Genomic DNA, 19,883 nt, shown 5'->3' with positions numbered 1-19,883 from the left:
CATGCATTCATCTCCCACATATAGTTTCAACTCTTGCTGGAGAGAATGAACTTCCTGTTGTCATTTAACATAAGAGGCCATACAACTATTACATGTATTGTTAATCATAATTCATTTTAAAATTAGGTAAAACGGATGCATTTCTACACATCTAACATCAATTAAATGTGTACTAAGCATTTTTTTAAAACACTTTTTAACCACTATAATGAACAAAACATTAAAAAGAAGGTTTATGATCAGGCAAGAGGTAGAACCAGTGTAACTATAAGGACATAAATAGTAAACAGAGAATGCTTTTTTCATCCAGGTAACTTTGATTTTGCTGTAGTTTCACACAACTCATCTGTGTTTTGTTTGGCACATGTTTGTGTGTTATCTTCACTTGTTTCTGTGATCGCTGCCGTTGCCATGGTTACATACGCACGCTTAAATGAGATTTCAAAATAAGGGGCGCAGGCTTGTTCGGCTATGGGCGTGTTTGTTTAGGTGCTTCCAAACATCAACACTGCTTGGTAAAAATTACTTACGTTTAATGCTGGTTAGATGCTTAGACATTCACATTTTATTATTGAGGAACATAGGGATGCACAACTAATCAAAATAAAACCAAAATCACGATACAGTTAAAAGCGATTTATCAAACTGCAAAAGCTGCAGTTTACAGTAATTAAATAAATATATGTGGTGTGTTTCAGATCAAAGTGCTCACAGTGTACTTTCTAAGTCTAAGTGCTGTTCTTCCACACAGTCGCTGCAACTACATACTGAGTTTAAGTCGCTTTAATGTGCATTTGATAATGCAAATGTTGCAGCCACCTTACAAAATTTTTTTGATAAGAATCACTCATAAACATTTAAAAACTGTAAAACTGATATGTAAATCAAGAGATATTCATAATATTACTGTAATGAAATGATTACGATAGCCATATTAATTACTAAAATTATTAATTACTTACATTTTTGCCAAATTATGCAGTCCTAGAACAACAAAGCAAACTTGGAATTTTGAATAGCAATAGCATTTTATCATACATTTTTTGCAGTTATTGGAACTGAAGGGAAAAAGTAAAAAAAAAATATATCACAGTTTGGTTGGGAACCCAGAGTAAGTCTTCGGAGAGCCCCGTGGGCTCAGGTATCTGTTATTACACAGGCTAAAGACTGGGAAGCAAAAAGATAAAGTGAGAGATTGCAGACAGAAAGATGCCAAGTAATAGGAAACATAAGTCCAGAAAGGCAGAAACAAGTGTTTCTGTATTTCCCTGAGCACTCTAGTCTAACTTCCTAAACTTTTACTAATGCTGTTTTGATATAAAATATTATCAATTCAGAGCTGACATATGGCCAGGTGCGGCTATACCACCTAATGTTTTTATCCCACGAGCATATTTAAGCGTTTTATACCAAACTTTTTGTCATAGGTTGGGAATCTTTAGATATCACATTTTTAAATCACTTTGCACTTTCCTGCTTTATTTAAAAAATAAATAATTAAAATTCCAGTTTATTCTGACAATAAGATAAGAAACAAACACAGTTTTAGTTGGCTTTGAAGCTCCGTAAGAATGAAAAAAAGATTTACAGTCATCGCGTATGCATGAAGTAACTAACCTGTCTTTAAGCGCTCTAAATATATGTTTTTCAAATCATCAGAGTACAATTATTTAGTCTGAGACAGCATTTAAATGAAACACAAAATCCCTAAAAAATCAAGGGCTTAGTGAACGAGGCCTACTACTTATGTCGTGTTCCAGCGTGCTGGGGTTTTTAGTCCCATCCACAGATTCTCTGTAAAATGAGAGCTAGTAGAAGTCTGCTCTAGTGTAGGATTTTACTCAGGAACGACAAACATTTGCCACTGGAACCTAGATATGATCCTGAATTTCCTCTTTCCAGCTCCAATAACTCAATAAGGCAGTCCCACAAGAAAATGGGTGATCCAGTGCTCATATTCGATGACTCATCAAAATAACGCCTCTTTGAAAATCTGAGAGTTTTTGTGTATTTAAGTGCAGAGAAATCAGGCAAGCAGTGCAGCTCCTGTGGCAGATCCTAAAACCACTGGGTTGCTTTAACTCACATTCAATTCCCGGTTCAGACAGCAACTGTTATAAGCAGCTCCGAGGAAACATAAGCGGTTATAAAGCGAGTAAAATAGATAGATGGGAAATGTTCCTGAAGAATTTATATCAGAATTAGTTTCTAGTGTCTTGTTGCCTTCACCTTTCCGTAATTTGCATAACTCGTGTCATTTATGGCGTACCTCTATGCGGCCTGTGTCTGGTTTAGAAAGCCACTTGGGGCCGAGGTCTTCATATGGTATTTCGGCGCTGAATGGCACAGCCATTGATCTGGATCTTGTCCTGCAAGGACCAGCTCCAGGAGACTGCAGCCTCACATACATGGCTAACGCATGGATGATCCACACTAACGAGAGAGAAAGAGAGAGGGGCCGTTATCAGCACTAACTTTGGTAAGATAAACCTGAAGTGGAGTAGAATTCATTGCAGCTTGAAACGGCAGTTTCTTTTTGTCAGCAATCCAGCTGCATAAGATTAGTTCGCTGATCTACTTCACTTTAGAATGTTTATCCATGAAAGTTTGCCCACTTAGCACTCACACCAATATCAAACGATCTGCTTTGATTCATTTTAATCCATTATGATGCCAAGCGTGTTGATTATCAATAGGACACAGTTTCCTAATAATCAAATCAATCCCCTTCGTAATTCATCTAATTAAGGCTAAACTTGAAAATCATGTTAGTTAGATTTAAATGAATTAAAAGCTGACTTCTATACAAAGCATTAAGCACAAATGGCTTCTTGCTCTCAAAACCTGCACCTCAGAAATATCTAGCAAATCCTTCCAGGGACTAAGCGATCTACTCAGCGCAATAACCAGGAACTATGCTAATTTTATAGCTAAGCTGCAACAAAGTTGATAAACTGCTTTAATTTTATTTTAGAGGAAAGACTTAAAAAATGTATTTTATACTCTTAGATTTGGATATAAACATATGGTAGTTTTAAGGCTTCTTTGACATTTCTTTGAAGAAGACAGGATGTGGCTAATGAAGTTTGCAAATGTCAAAATAAGCCTGAAACCCTGTGCTGTCAAACGATTAACAGAACACCTGTATGAAGATCTTCTAGCATCCCAGCATTAGCATCCTATCTCTATCTATCTATCTATTTATCTATCTATCTATCTATCTATCTATCTATCTCTATCTATCTATCTATCTATCTATCTATCTATCTATCCAGACAGAAAAATGTATGTATATATACTTAATGATATATATGTATGTATGTATGTAGTGGAAGACACACACACACACCTACATATATATGTGTGTGTGTGTGTGTGTAAGATATCGCAGTAGCTACATTCTAGAACAAAATGCAATTAATCTGAGACTTTTAATAGTTTGTTAGAAATCCATTCATTGAAATTCATGTTCGTGTTCGTCTATTTATATTTCTTCTGGTATGCTACTAAAATAGTGCCTATTTTAAGCATTAGTAGATCTTTTCTTTTGTACATGAATGCAGTCTGGGGTGGTCAATTGAGGAATTAATGTTTGTTAATAGTCTAGGTAAAATAAAACTAGTGGTCTGAAATGGCTCATAATGGAAACAAAATCAGCAGGAATGTAGCGCCTCTCACACACACACACACACACACAGAGTGAATATGGCCTGCTATTTTATTGAACAAGGAAGTGTAAGTACAAGCAGCATTAGAGCAATGTGTACATTACTGTCAGAGGATGTGAAAAGAGAATGAAAACAGGAGTGTGTGTGTAAGAAACAAGCTAGAGACAGAGAGAGAGCATGTGGTAGGGTTTAGCTTTACAGTGCTTGAACCAAATTAACTAAAAAGCGATGTGGAAGAGAAGCAAGGCAAGAACTGACATATCAAGTGGTCCTAACTATTTGAAAAGCTTACAAAATGGACAAATGATGTCTGTTTCAAATCTAGTGTCAAACCACAATCAGTTATGTAAGGGTTAGCTTTCTACTATATTGAAGTATAAAAACAACTTATGTAGATTCAGAGGTCTGTGTCTGTGTGCTTGTGTATTTTAGGAGCATGGATCAAAAAGCATGCATGAAAAGCTAGAATAGGTCAAAGTGTGAACTGTGGAATATCGACTCATACAAACATTGTCAAATACACAAATGCAGCAGCAGATACGCATATTAAGAATCAGGATGAATCCTGCAACTTTCTATAAAGATCGATCTGCTGGCATTCGTGAGTAGCCTAAAAACTATTTCTTGCATACATATCTATATTACATATCTTCAGAACAAGCGAATATCTTATCAACATTTCAGCGCATGAAGTTAAGCAACTAACTGTACATTTAAGCAGGGTGAGAGCCAAACTAGTTCGCGTAGCAGAACACCATTTAAGCCTGATCTTTGTAGGAGTACCCAGCTAACAATCTTCTGGAGGTTGAGTACAGCCTCTAGAACCCTGTTACATTAAACTATAATGAAAGTAGTATTTTTTCATTTTGTTTCTGTTTATAGCTGTTTCCTCATTATCCATGCCTACCAAAAATGTGGGATGAGGATGGGGATGAAAATATACTGATTATACCTACACACAAAAAAATTTGAGAACATCTTTGGATGAAAGGAAGCATAATTTTGGAAACATCTACTTAAGCATTGACCAGAAAAGTAGCTGTTTTTTTTTTTGCTGTTCAGAAGAAAGCGGGTGAATCTACTAAATATTTTTATGCCAATGCATACATTTCAGTTAAAAATCTTTACACTCAATCATATGCAATCCATATTAAAATGATTGATATTTAAGCTTATATGCACTATATAATGACTGTTTAATTTGAGAGCAAGTGAGCTGGGCTTAAAAATGGGATCTTGGTTGCTAACTTTATACTTATCACAGATATGGTAATAGCTGCAAATAAAACTATTTATATATGGCTGTGAACACTGTTGACAAGTGACATGACAAGCAATTCATCTATTGAAGTAATTAATATCTCAAGCATGCAAATATTCATCACTTTGGAATATGATTGAAACTAGTTACAGTACATTGATACAAATTACATTTAACACAATTTTTGTAAATATCTTTGCAATTGCTACTTGCTACCTGGATTAATTAATTTACCAATGAAACAGATGCTAAAATGCAATGTAAATACTGCATGCAAACTAAATGAGCTGTCAGCGGGTGTCATTTATTTTGAGTAAATCCTGCCTTCTATAAGGTTTTGTGTACAATGCATGTGCATGTGAAACTCCAAAGTGAGTTTGATTCCAGAGATGCTTTGACTTCGATGGTCAGAAAGGCATTCCGCTTGTGCAGTGATCCTTGCTTTTGCTTTCTTTTAATGAGAAACAAAATCAGATAAATAACTATGAAGAGTGACAAGCAAGAGGTGCCCATGAATAAAAGCGACCCAGTTAAGAGCATTATTCAGAATTACGCTATAATGCTTTTAAGCAATGCTTTGAAAGTTTGGAATAAACACAACTTCTTATTTGGGTGCCTTTTTGTGGTCTGCCGCTCTTTCCTCACACACAGGTCCAAAATTAACATTTTGCCAATGGCAGGAGAATTTTTCAGTCATAAATATTTATCTCCAGACATGAAACTGTATTTTAAAACTGTATGATAATAGCATGGTAATAATAATACTTATTTCTACTAATAGTAACAATAATAAGTAAGAATAATACTGCCTCTCTGTGACAATGTAATTATTAAAAATTAAATTTGTAACAAGCAGGGCATGCCACTGTACATCACAACTGATATGAATTGCCTTTTGCTTTGGCATTTTATCTACTATTATCTTATCTTAACTATTTTGCTTGAAGTACTTTATGTGGCTTTAATGCAATCTGCAAGATTAAAACCTAAAATTGGAACTTTATTATGTGAATTCATTGCATATCTCTGCATAAGTATCACAGATAGACAGGAGCAAATTTTGGAAAAGTAGGTCTAGGGACAGCAACTTAGATCTATAATGAGGTGAATGTCTGATTACGAGAATCATTGATTCCCACACAAGAACAAAGATGCAGCGATCACTACTGGTGCCAGTAGCTACATAAAATGTCTGTAATTTAAATATTCGCACATGCTCTCACCTGTGATCTGCATACAAAAACACACATGCCTTGTTTGCCTGTAGGCATCACTTTATTTTCAAACTGCGAACTCATAATTAATGTCTGCCACTGCTGAGCTGTGCCGAGACACTGAGCAGAGAAGTTGAGAACGTGTGAGGTGTAGAATATCTAATGTCTTACATGGCAAAAGGAGCTAGACAAAAGAGGTGTGGAAGAGACATAAAAGTACAGCTGAATGCATTCAAAATAAAAAAGTAATTTGTTTAGCATACATACATATGTTATATATACATATACAAATATATATATATATATATATATATATATATATATATATATATATATAAATAATATATATATATATATATATATATATATATATATATATATATATATATATATATATATATATACATATTTAGTGTTGGAGGTGTCATGGCTAATTCTGAGCAGCCCCTGGTGGCCAACCTTCATTGATTCCACCAGTAAGAGCAGAGTGTGAAGGTTTAATTAGCTGAGTAATAGCACAGTTTTGTTTAAAACATCGCAGAATGCACGTGAACATTATGGGTGATATATCAGAGTTTTAAAAGAGGACAAATTGTTGATGTATCAAGAGCCACAGTATCCAGGGTGATGTCAGCATACTCACAAAGGAGGACGTAACCACATCCAACAGGAGTAACTGTGAACGCAAGAGGAAGCTGTCTGAAAGGGATGTCAGGGTTCTAAACCTGGATTGTATCCAAAACAAAACCACAGCTTCCCAACTCACTGGAGAATTAAACATGCACCTCAACTCTCCTGTTTTTTTACCAAAACTGTCCTTTGGGAGCTCCACAGGGTCAGTAAAACATAGCTGGCTGTTATAGCTAAACCTTCGTGACAATGCCAAACGTCGGTTTCAATGGTGCTAGCTACACAAAATCTTGGGCTGTGGATAACGCGAAACATGTATTGTGTTCTCTGATGAGTCCATCTTCACTGTCTTCCCACATCCCAGTGTGGAGAAAAAGTGTACCACCCAGACTGTTGCATGCCCAGAGTGAAGCATGAGGTGGATCAGTGATGGTTTGGGCTGTATTATGGCATTCCTTAGTCACAATACTTGTGGTAGATGAGCACGCCACTGCCAAGGATTACCGAACCATTCTGAGAGGACCATGTGCACCCAATGGTTCAAACATCGCATCCTGTAGGCGGTGCTGTGTATGATGGATGATAATGCACCGAGCACACACAGCAAGACTGGTGACAGAGCGGTTTGATGAACATGAAAGTGAAGCTGAACATCTCCCATGGCCTGCACAGTCACCACATCTAAATATTATTGAGACACTTTGGGGTGTTTTAGAGGAGCTAGTCAGGAAAACGTTTTCCTCCACTAGCATCAATGAGTGACCTGGTCACTATTCTGCAAGAAGAATGGCTCAAACCCTCTGGCCACTGTGCAGGATTTCCAAGAGGAATTAATGCTGTATTGGCCGTAAAAGGAAGCTCCTACACCATACTAATGAATTATTGTGGTCTAAAACCATGGTATGGTTTCATTTTCAACTCCTGTATAATGCAAACAAAAATATTATTTTGTATCCGGAGTAAATCACAATTCTATTGTTTATTACTATCTTTATTGTTAATTGCTATTGCGATTATATCACAATTAGTGCTCTATATGAGTGTTATTTTAAGTCAGGATTAAAATGAAGCACTCAGAAGGTTGAAGACCCCTGCTATAAGCAAATATTGCCTACTTCCCAGTATAGATGTGACTTACCACAGGTCCAGGGTCAAGCATATTCAAAATCAAATAGGTCAGAGAGGACACGTGTCACTCAATACTGCTCAAAGATCAGCAGGAATGTGTTAATGAGCCTTTACCGACTGACCTTGAGCGGTCGAAGCCACATCCTTCCCACAAACAAACACAGATACACACCTCTGCATCTTCTGCATATCTGGTCAAAAAGGTGTACACAACACAGCATGCGGATACAAAAGCACATTCCGTACTGAGGGGACAATCCGCGTTTGCTATAAGCTTACTTTTACCTCTATTTTCTAGTTCTTGTATTTCATCTGGGTTTCACCCTCAGCCTGCTGTTCACAGAAGCATTAATTATTGGCTTACCGCTTTATCTGCCACCCCACACTCTTGAGTCAGAAAACACATTCAGGAGATAATAGGATAATAATGAAAAATCTCAAGTAATAAATACAACATGAAAGAGACAATGAGGCCAGCAGAGACAGAGAGAGAGAGAGAAGCAGCAATAGCAAAGGACTGTTATGAGATCAAGAAAAACGCTAAATACTTTTGGACAAGAAAAATCACAACTAAAGATTGCTTTAGATTTAAAGGGGGAAGCAATGTTGAAGCATTTTCTCCTACGCAGGTGTAGTAAAGGCATAACTAAAAAGTGGGATCAGAAGTCTATAATAACACTGAAAATCTGGGATTTTGATGATTAACATGAACCAAATACGTAGCGTTATAACAGTAATATTTAAGATCCTGAACTATTACTAAATCACTAATCAAATAAGTACATCTGTGAAATTGATCACGCTACTTCAATTTATGCATATTTTTTTTCAGCGACACTAAAATGCTTATAATGAATAACTTGGTCTCAAGAGTTTTGGGCTAGTACCCTATACCTGTCTAAAAGCATAAACACCGTGGTTCTTGCAAACATGTACAACGTGTCAGTTTCTAGAGTTAGGGAAGCTTTCAGTTGGTTCAACTAGTGACACAGGAATTACACACTTCAGCTTTAGCATACAGACAAATGTTTGCAAAAAGGTTTATAAAAATCTAAATCTGTTTATTTTGTAACAGTCATAAAGCTTAACGACAGCTGTCCATCAAAAATATCGACAATGCTTTCATAAACAATGCTTTCATTAGCACAGTATTTTTGCTATCATGCCTCAAATGAAAGAAAAAGGGGAAAACAGAAGGCAAAAAAAACATGCAGAGAAATGGGAGGAGAAAAATCTGTCTCTAGAGGAGATAAATAATGCCACATGTATACATGTTGGGGCAGGTTATTGACTTTTTTTGAATATTCATAATTGCTGCTTATTTACAATGAATGAAGGTCATAGATTGCATAGATCCCAAATGAAGAAGATTCCAGCTCATTTGCACTCATGAATATGCATGACCAAAACTAAAGTTCCAGACTTCCAGTCTTACTTTTTTAATAAAGGTGTTTATTTATTTGCTCCTGTCATTCAGTGCAATCAAAAGGATATGAACCAGAGAATGGTAAAGGTCAGATAAGATGGAACATTCCCTTGACGGATGAGCCATGAATAAAATGTTCAAAAATTAATAATAATAAAAAAAAAAAAAAACACTGGAGTTTTCTCATACAGTATGATTCATTTTTGAAAGCCACCTCTGATGTAATTTTCATCAGTCTCCTTCAGGACCCATTCAGTAACCAACAACCTGAAATATGTGGGTGCGTGTGTGTGAGAGCGCATGAAATGTTTATTTCTCTCTTAGAGTTTTCAGTCAAGAACACACAAGACCACACTCCTCTGCGTATCTTTGTTTTCCATTATTGATAAGGCTTTTAGGCAGGCGTCTCCTGACCACAATGCCTTCAATATTAGGAGGGTTTAGAAATTGTGATTAACAATGCAGCAAATCCAGTGAATTAAAAAAAAAAGCAACAAATTATGCATAATAAGTTTTGATGAACTGTATTGTTATATTATTTTAATAATGATAATTAATTTAATTTGAAACTGAAATGTTGATGCTTCTTTTTCTAAATAAAGGTAACCTATAAATAATAAAAAATACATAAAAATCGTACCGACCTAAATCTAAAATTTTGAATGATTGTGTACTTCAGCGTTGACTCCGTAGAAATTCAATCCACTGAAAAAAAAATGTATGTCTTTGCTTCTGCTTTGTAATGGCATGCCTTCTCTGATGACGTCAGTCTTATTCTTAACCACAGCCCTCCAATCTTTACTTGGCTGTGGAGAGAGATTTAGAAGAGCAGCTCAAAAATAGTCTGACCCTGTTCAAATTTAGTTTTAATATGTCACTATACTAAAATAAATTTGGCAGCGGCTTCTAGTCCATGAGGCCTTTAAAGACAGGTAAATGTGTATTTGGACAGGTCTTGAAGATACAGCAGTTAAAGTGAAGAGAAAGCGTGCAAAGAAAACCAGCACTACACTATCTTTATCAGAGTACAGCATGAAACTACAACAAAGCCCATTTCCAGCTCTTATCACGCAGAGCAGGCCCCAGCACGGAGCTCCACCCCTGGGCTCATTATTCCAATCATATCAAATACAAGCAGGCACGGCTCCTCGCAGCTTAGGTTATCCACATTGTTTGATGATGCACGGTGGGGCTCAGCATGGAGCTCTGCTATGGGCCTCATACTGCACCTCAGGTCAGAGTGAATAGGCCTGAACGTTGAGCTGCATTGAGAGGCGCTCCTGATTGAACGCAGAGTCCGCAGCCTGTTGGCATTCTCAAGCAGCCGCGCTGGATTTCACCGGCCTGCGGTGTGCTGAGCTGGGGAATATGATTGAAAGCAGGCTCTGTAAAAAGCTACAGGCAAAGAGAATTTTTTACACTTGGCAAAGTGCTTTACACAATGCTTCGTACATGTTTTCAATACTCTTAAGACAGCCAGCACAACAGCAGTGTGGACTCGACTGAGGATTATTTAGTCTTTGCTTTAATGCAAAAATGCGTTCAATGACCACCTAAACTCAAAACACTAGTAAACTCTATAAAACTGCTAAAAGCTATGTTAAAAGAAAAGCCAAGAACAGCATTATGACAACAATATTGAAAACAGCTTATGCCTAAAATTGCCAACCGAATGTGTACACAACCAACAATTTGACTTCACTGTTCAAAAAAAAAAAAATATATACACACATGGTCAATTGAAAATGACATAATAGACGTGCAATCAATTTGGCGTGAGACAGGAAATCAGAAAGAAAAGAATCTTGCTTCTAGCGCTGTAACTTTACCTACAGTACTCAGAGAATAAGACAGAACTGTAGCACAGCACAGCTTGAAATCAAGGATTTAAAGTGTGTCCGCTGAGTAAGCAGAACTGCATCCAACATGGCCAGACCATCATGCACAGAGTGCTGTGCTTTTTTTTCCACAGGCTACAATTTACTCTTCAGAGGATGCAACAACTGGATTTGTTGTGGCATTAACCATGATTTGTTCAAATCATATATATTTGCAGAATAGTGAAAGTACATGAAAAAAAAAAAAAAAACTTTTATAGCACTTCTCTTTCTATTTTTCACTTAGAATTGTTGAAGAAAAGCACTATTCTGGAGGAGGTTACTGAAAAGAATTCTCAGACTCAATTTATCGATTGATTTATTCCTCATTGACTGCAATTTATTCACATAGTCAGTTGCATGATTGTACATAAAATGGCATATACATGAAATAATAAAAAAAAATAACAATATCCTATTTATTATTTGGTTATTTAAATCTATTTTAAAATAGGAAAATACACATGCCGTAGTTAAATGGTTTACTGTCTTGAATTTTCTCTCTCAAAAGCGATAAAGCTGCTTTGTTTATATTTAGTGTATATAATCGTATATAAAACATGTTTGTATTTTTTAAATGTTTGTGTGTTTTTCCTCTCTTCTTTTTGTTCTTAACAGCTCTCACTCACTGGTTGTTGTAAATACTTTACAGCAATTTCAGCAAATTGAATTGGATTTCTTCATTTATTTATTTCTTTTTAAACAGTAGGTAATTCAGCCAGGACTTTTAAACGATAGTTTTTTGAAAGAAAAATACAGATATTCTGGAATCGGACAGCAATAAAAATCACAGACTAACCCCTAAATGTTGAAAATTACTTAAAATAGATCTCAGCCAAATATTGTCATATCCTAACAAATATATTTTGTACCTATTTATATACCTATTTATTCAGCTTTTTTGAAAGAAAAATGCCTGTTTTTGTGGTCAAGGGTCAAATGTATTATTTAAAAGAAAATATTGGTGGATACATCTGTCCACAACTACCAGAAAATGTGAACAAGGAAATAAAAAAATATATAAGAAATAAGAAGTGGAACAGAAAAAAGAATATGCCTAATGGTCAGAACAAGGTTGTAGGTGGAGTTGTAAGTAAAGGTCACCAGAGACTTCTAAGATTCTGCTCTGTCATCATTGTGTCCTTCAGTAAAGCTGTTAACCTGACTGCTCTAGGGGAACCGTTTCTGCAATTAGTGTACTCGGATGACAAATGTCTGCTAAATGGCAAATAACAACACACACACAGAGCAGTAAGAGGCCTGATCACACCACACTAAGTCATGTAAGCTTAAAAGCAACACCTCACTTCGTTGTAGAGCACGTTTTCAGAAAAAAAGATGAACAAAAATACGAATAAAAACAGCAGAGGGTAAAGCTCCAGCGCAGAGCTACGATCCACCAGGAGCCATTACATTTAATGAAATCCTTCTTTGCAATGCCCTAAGCACATAAAGCCAGCAGCTACTGTTCTACAGACCTCCAACAGTTTTTAAAGGAAATACAATCCCACTAGGGCTTCCATTTATATCCTGATCTAAGAATAACTTCATTTGTTCAAACTGCACAGTAGAAATGGTAAAACTGGTCTGGGATCAGCACAGAAGAGTGTCAGAGGAGGATGACCTCCGAGGTCATTTCTGCTCTTTGATTTATGATGCTAGAGCAAGAGTTTAGGTGAAAGAGTAAGAATCAATATGGACTGGAGGAGCCTCAATAGTGCAGCCAGTCAGAATCAGAGAAGAGAAGCGCCATCGAATGATGCCAAATTTCAATGGAGCATTTCCCTCTTCACTTAACATAAATTCACCGTCAGCAAATGATGCTGTAATGAGCTGGGAAAAAATGAAGTAATCTTAGAAATTAATCTTTGGGGGGAAATGACCATCTCATCCAACCAATCAAATCGTAAGAATATGCATATATAAACAGCTTCTTACCTCAATTCTGTGACTGAAACATAAAAAACAGGGGACAAAACAGACAAGATGAAGGATGAAAAAGAGAAGTCTAAACAAAAGCCAGAGAGGATGAGAAGAGATATGACAGAGAGAAGAGGCTGGACAGAAGGACAGGGAAATAAAGAAATGGAAGAAAAAACATGAACGAGACTGAACGAAGAGGAAAGGGGAAGGGAAAGGTTGTGAACTAAATCACAGAGATTGATAAGGGTATTAGTGTCAGAAAGAAAGGTGAAATAGGTTTTCTGGTCCTGGGTCACCAAAACCCTCACTCACTTCTGACTTTAGCCTTTCTACAACCTTATTTCTCTTAGTTTTTAGCCTCTTTTGCAGTTTATCCTTGTTTCTTTGTCCTCTTCTGTCTCAAACAGCACAACCCAAAATAAAGATCTACTGCAGCAATTTAGAGACTTTGTTGAACGGTCATTACTCAATATGTGGTGGGCTGCCCTGAACACACATATATCCACCTGCACAAAAACAAACACTATTACAACATACATACATCCACATGGATAAGCACAAAACCCTGGCCATACTTCACTCCAAAATCATGAGAAATATAATACAGCATGAGGCCTGTTACAGGACCGTCACTATTTTTGCACATTAGGCTATTTGGACTATTCGGTCCTGTAATGTGAAAGGAAATAATGATAGTTTTTATGTATTTTGGTAGTCCGTTTTTAAATGTAATGTAAAATATTAAATCGTTATTTGATGTACTGAATTTAATTTTGGCTCGTTAACATTAAACAAATCTTGGTGTCTGGATAGGACTATTTTCATTACTGATTGTCGGCATTACAGTGGTGAGAATTAAGGTGAAAAATGTGCTTAAGTGCGCTTAGTCAGTGAACGAGATATCTTAATAGTTTCCCCAGACAGATTAATGAGATTAAATAATGCGGAAAATGGAGACTACGTGTAAAGTCTCCCCGTTTCTCATCATCTTGCTCCTGAGAAAAATACTCCAATAATCTCTCACGTTTAACTTTGGGGTTTCAGAAGAGGTCTCAAGCGTCTCAATCTGTACTGAGATTTGCAAAGGAATCGATTTCAGGAGAAATTCAAACTGGAGGAATCTAGCCATTGGTATTGATGATAATCGTGTTCGACAAAGAATATAGAAAAGGTATTTGCCCTAATAGGAGCACATTTCCAACCTTTTATTAAAGTAAGCATGAAAAAATGATCGAATCAGTGTTTGTATCAAATCAAAAACACACAGCCACACTGTATGACATTAAACATAAACAGAAACCACAACGAATTGATCACATTTACAGACACACACACACACACACACACACACACATGACTGCATTACAGACCATCTATATTTCCCCCATGTAAAGGAGGCAGTATAATACCCATACAAATGACAGACTAATACTCATTATATATTTCAGTAAATCCTCCATAAATCTAAGATGGCAGCACACGCCAATGAGAGCCAATTCAAAGCAGAGCTGTCAACTACACTTGACAACTCTGATATCTATAATGTATGAGACTCCATTTCTGTGGTGAGGAACTTGTGCTGGAAAACAGAAAGATGCGTTTGTGTGTGTATGTCAGTGTGGAGACAGAATGAAAGGAGCTATCAATCATTTGACTCATCAGCGCGTTAATGTCTGAGTGCTTGTCAGCATGGGTGTGTATGTGTGTGTGTTCTGGTGTGATGAGATCAGGCTCATCTCTATGTCATTACGGAGCAGCTCATAGGTTATCAGGGGAGGTGAGAGCTATTTATAACGCCTCTTTCCTTTTTCTTCCTCTCTCTCACGCTCTTTTTCTCTCATACGCATGCTGTTCCTGACACATGTTCTCACTTCTCTCCCCTTGACCAACTTCTCAAGGTGGGGTGGCAGACAAGCATTCATCCTAAACTCTGTACATTGACATTCTGCAAACATACACCTACATATGTATGCAAATTCACACGCATGCTTCATGTCCTCACGTGGTGGTAATATTCTGGCCTACACGTTGTGAGGAAAAAATGGAGAACATACTTCAAATAACAGTCAACACATCATTTACATTTACAGACTGTCTTATGAGTTGTAATTCTTTAACTTTTCCAGTTGTGATAAGCATACCCTCAAATTAAAGCTCAGTGTGTGCACTTTAAATATTTATTATATAGATGTAACTTGAATATGCTTTGGTCAACAGCTATACCATATATATCTATATTTATATTTATATATATATATATATATATATATATATATATATACACACACACACACACACATATATATATATATATATATATATATATATATATATATATTATACTTCTATGGAAAACATCTTGTTAATAAATAAATGAATGATTTTTTTTTTTTTTTAATCATGCAAACTAAATCTGAGTGCAACTTCAGCATGTGAACGACAATTATTGCAGCATTTGTATATTTGCACACAAGTGCTCTTCGGTGCTTGACTGTGGAGTAATTGCGGTGTAAATAATGTTTGGCTTTAGAATTCAGTTTTGCAGTGGATCTCAACCTTTTCATTTTTTTACCTTTATTTTTTACCTACCATTTTTTTACTCACTTTAATGTGTGACAAGCCCTTCAATCAATCAAGAAAACTTGTCTCCCAAAAACAGAGCAAATGGACCAGATAGAAAATATTTTAATTCAGCTATTAGCTATTAGATTGTCTTAACTCTGAGTGCTGCTGCAACTTGTTAATGCAATTATTGCAGCATTTGTATATTTGCACACAAGTGCTCTTCAGTGCTTGACTGTTGAAATAATTGCAGTGTACATAAAGCTTGGCCTTCTTAGAATTAGCTTTTGATTAAACAAAAAAAGAAGCATCTAATAGAATACAATAGCAAATCTAAATGTAATATCCTCCAGACATTCTGATTCAGAGAAATGAATGGCGCATATCATAAATCTATGATGTGTTTTTGATTTGCTATTCATTTAAAGCTTAACATATGCAAAGTTAAGTTAACATTTGGCAAAACAGCCCAAAACAAGCTATAAATATGCCATTAGAATGAGAACCAAACAGTCACTCACTCAGTGATTTCCTCAGTAACTGTATGTTCCACCTGTAGACAGGAGTTGACCTCGATGAAGTAATGTTTTTCCATGTTTGTCCACAGGAACTCCACTGTGCCTGCATTCTCATAGCCCACCTATGGAAAACAAAAAAAGAGAGTACATTTTTGCACATGTTGCTTATGGACCGCCTTAAACCTCTTTAACACACAACTGAACATCTAGCTGAGTCTCCTGCCTGACTAATTTCAAGCAACTTGCGTTAGATTTCTGATTAGGGATAGAGCTAGATTCTGGAGGATGGTGGCACTCCGTTATCAGAGTTGCCTTTCTCTGATATAGTTCAAGCCGCACTGTGCTCTGGAAGGCATCCAGTAAAATCGGTTGCTAAGTTAAGGCATTATACGAGAACCCAACACACAAGTTCCACAGCATGCAACAATCAAAAGATGCTTTCTTTTAGAAACTAGAAATAGTGGTAACAATGTCAGATATTTTGGTATGGAAATTATGAGAGGATGAGTAAGTTTGAGAACTTTATTTACATGTGCCGGTATCCCCAGGGGCTTCTGCTTGAGCTCCCAGAGGAATGACAATTTGAACCTAACATGATGAGCAGAGATTTAGTTTAAAAAGCCCAAACTTTCTCTCTTAAATCTCTCAAGCTTGTAGAATAAAAAAAAAAAACCCTCAGGCGATTGGTTAATTCTGCTGAACAGCGTGGTGCCAGTGGAAGGAAGCAAAGAGGCTTCTGGTAAAAGCCACGAAATCAGCAGGACTGCTGGTCTTGACACCAGCCAAAAACACAACCCGTGGAGCAGGAGATGTGCATGAGATATGAGAGACGAATATCCTAGGTGAGATGAAGACAGTCTCGTATTAAACATAAGAGGCGAAAACAGAAAGAGGAGACAAAGACACAAGAATCCACTTTCTAAAGTCTCCAGCTGTCTTCTCTGTTTTTGGTGTCTTCTCTACACTCTCTTTCATGAACACTCATTCCAGGCTACTTGGATACACTGAAGGGATTGAAGATAATCCGGTGCCAAAATTCACTGTAATCTGATCCAATTTCTCCCCACAATTCAGCGTTGCCTACTAATCCCACATTGCAATGAGCTTGCCAAAAGCAGACGCTCACCCACACAAACAACACAAACACAAATACACACACACACAAATATAATTTAAACATAGCTTCGTAAACTCACTCTGACATATTACAATATTTACCACATATACATGGACACAAATCCACACTTAGACGCTTTACACAAACAAACAGACTTTTAAACTGCTGCGACACTGATTTGACAAAATTAATTCACTCTTTTACTCAGTGCCCACCCTTTTTCCATTCATCCCTCTTTCCTGCATCCATCCACAACCCATGCCAATCGTGCCAGGAGGATTTGAAGCCCTTTAATCTTAACCGACTAACATGACCACGAGAACAGAGTTCAAACTGATGTCAGCTAAACCACTAGAGGGGGAGAGAGAGGAAAAAAATGAATGAATCAATGAAAAAAACATATGGGTGACCGAACAAACAAATAAATCAATGAATGAATATAAAGAAGAAAAAAATGAATGAACTAATACATTCTTATGTAAAAACACACAGGTTTGTTCATGGGGGAACGCAAAGCTAGAATTTGTTTGTCAGTTCTCAGGGTGCTGAATGTGTAATCTGTAATCTGCAAAACCGTTTCCCCATGCATGAACAGAGCACGTGCTGATGTCATTGCAAATAGATTAAATTGCACCCACAAAGTGATTTATCAAGCTGAAAGTCGCTTCAGAACCTGCGACTGCACGTACAAATTGATACCACCGGAAGGCAGGAATTGATCTGATTCATGTGGATACACATGTGTAACTACTGTCACTATCCTGAAGGAAAATTAATATGAGAATGTGTAGATTTACCCAATGCTGCTGGTCTTCTGGCATGAACTAATGTGTCGTGATTTTTTCATAAGCTATTGATTTATTCAAAATCCTAACTGAACTTCAAGGGTTTCATGTGAAATGATGAATACGTTTCATTTACATATGCTATAACTGACTTGTATATAAAAATGTGTAGATGTGCACATATATTCATACAATTAATCGTATTATATCTGTCTGTTATTCTATGCATTAATATATATATCGGTATCTATATGTACATTCTTGCATTATACATGTTAAACAATCAATCCAAACTCAACAAAACCTTAACAGCATAGCTAGAAAAACGTAACGGTTTACATTATTGGCTCTCAGTCGTTTTGACTCCAAGGCTCACTTTTATACATAACAGCATTCAAAGACAATCATATCTAAGATAATATGTACCTCTTGGAATGCTATTCTAATAGAAAAACATACACATATGGTGTCTGTTAAATGTTCTACTTCTTCATCTTCCTTTTCAGTAAATGTTTTAGTATTTTAAGTAAGATTACGTTAGTATAACTAATTTATAAAATGGCTGACACAGTCGCATGTTATTCACGATAAAGCATGACTATGACCGGTTTTGTATATTATCGCCTAACAAACTTTAGCAACCACCCTTTGCATCTTAAACAGCCAATATCATATGAACTGTTCCATGTATTATGTATTTACTCATCTACTTTTACCTGTAAAGCACCACAAACACTTTAACCAAAATGCTGCTATTTCCATTTTCCAATCTTTCATGCCATGCCTTCTTGCCTCTTCCTAGATTTCTGATCACCTCATACTCTCTACAAATTTACAAATACATACATAATAGATGTGCTGCTTTATAAATAGTACAGCAGAATAATGCATGCTTTACATTTCTTTTATAATCATACCGATCAAATGCTCTGAACATGATTATATATACCATTCTTGTGGAGTCGTTGGCCAATCACCAATGTCATGATATCCTTTTCCTATGGCTCCATAGTGATTAATGCAATACAGCCCCACATTTGCAAAAAGTACAGACATCTTGAAAAATGCAGTTAAAAACTAAAATGTAATAATTCTCTTATTTAGCTGACAAGAAAAGACATCCTTAACCTTGCTTGATACAAAACTTCACCTACTCAACAATCGGTGGTCATTGTTTTCTTATTCTGCTATTCATGTTGTACCATGCATTTTCAATGCATGTCCATGAAAGCATATTGTTGTTGCTTGTGCAGAAAAAGCTTGGCATTGTCTCGCTCTAATAACCTTGGAATTCCCAGGAAAAGTCATCATTCTGTTTGCAGCATATGTCTCTGTACAATGGTAATACATGCCTCGGCCTGAATGGTAATTTTATATGTAATGTAATGGTACCTTCAACATATGTAATGCCGTTGGGTGCATCATACCCCATCGATGACAAATGTTGGCTTGTGCATCTGGGCAGACTCTTTTGTCTTTGGCACAGAAAACTCAGTGTTTGATTTTCCCAAAAACAAGCTGAAACATTGACTCATCTGACCACAGCACACATTACCACTGTCCCTTAGACCACCTGAGATGAGCTTGGCCCAGAGAACTTGCCAACATTTTTCCACGGAATTGATGTATGTCTTTCTTTTCGAGTAACAGAGATTCAAGCTGCATTCCTTGATGGAGAGAGGGACAGTTTTCTGAAGTACTTCTGAGCCGATGTGGCTATATTTAACACAGCAGCACGATAAGTTCTCGTGCAATGCTGGAGATATTACATACA

At 36.5% G+C, this 19,883-nt stretch overlaps 1 pseudogene; it reads right to left on the bottom strand.

Annotated features, from left to right (window-relative positions):
- The window catches only part of LOC122347969, a 153,688-nt pseudogene that overhangs the window by 111,880 nt on the left and 21,925 nt on the right, over positions 1-19,883 (bottom strand).

This window comes from Puntigrus tetrazona, chromosome 7, assembly GCF_018831695.1.
Source record: "Puntigrus tetrazona isolate hp1 chromosome 7, ASM1883169v1, whole genome shotgun sequence".
Classification (NCBI taxonomy): Eukaryota; Metazoa; Chordata; class Actinopteri; order Cypriniformes; family Cyprinidae; genus Puntigrus; species Puntigrus tetrazona.
Note: the sequence above shows the minus strand (reverse complement) of the source record. Positions and strands in the feature narration are given on the sequence as shown.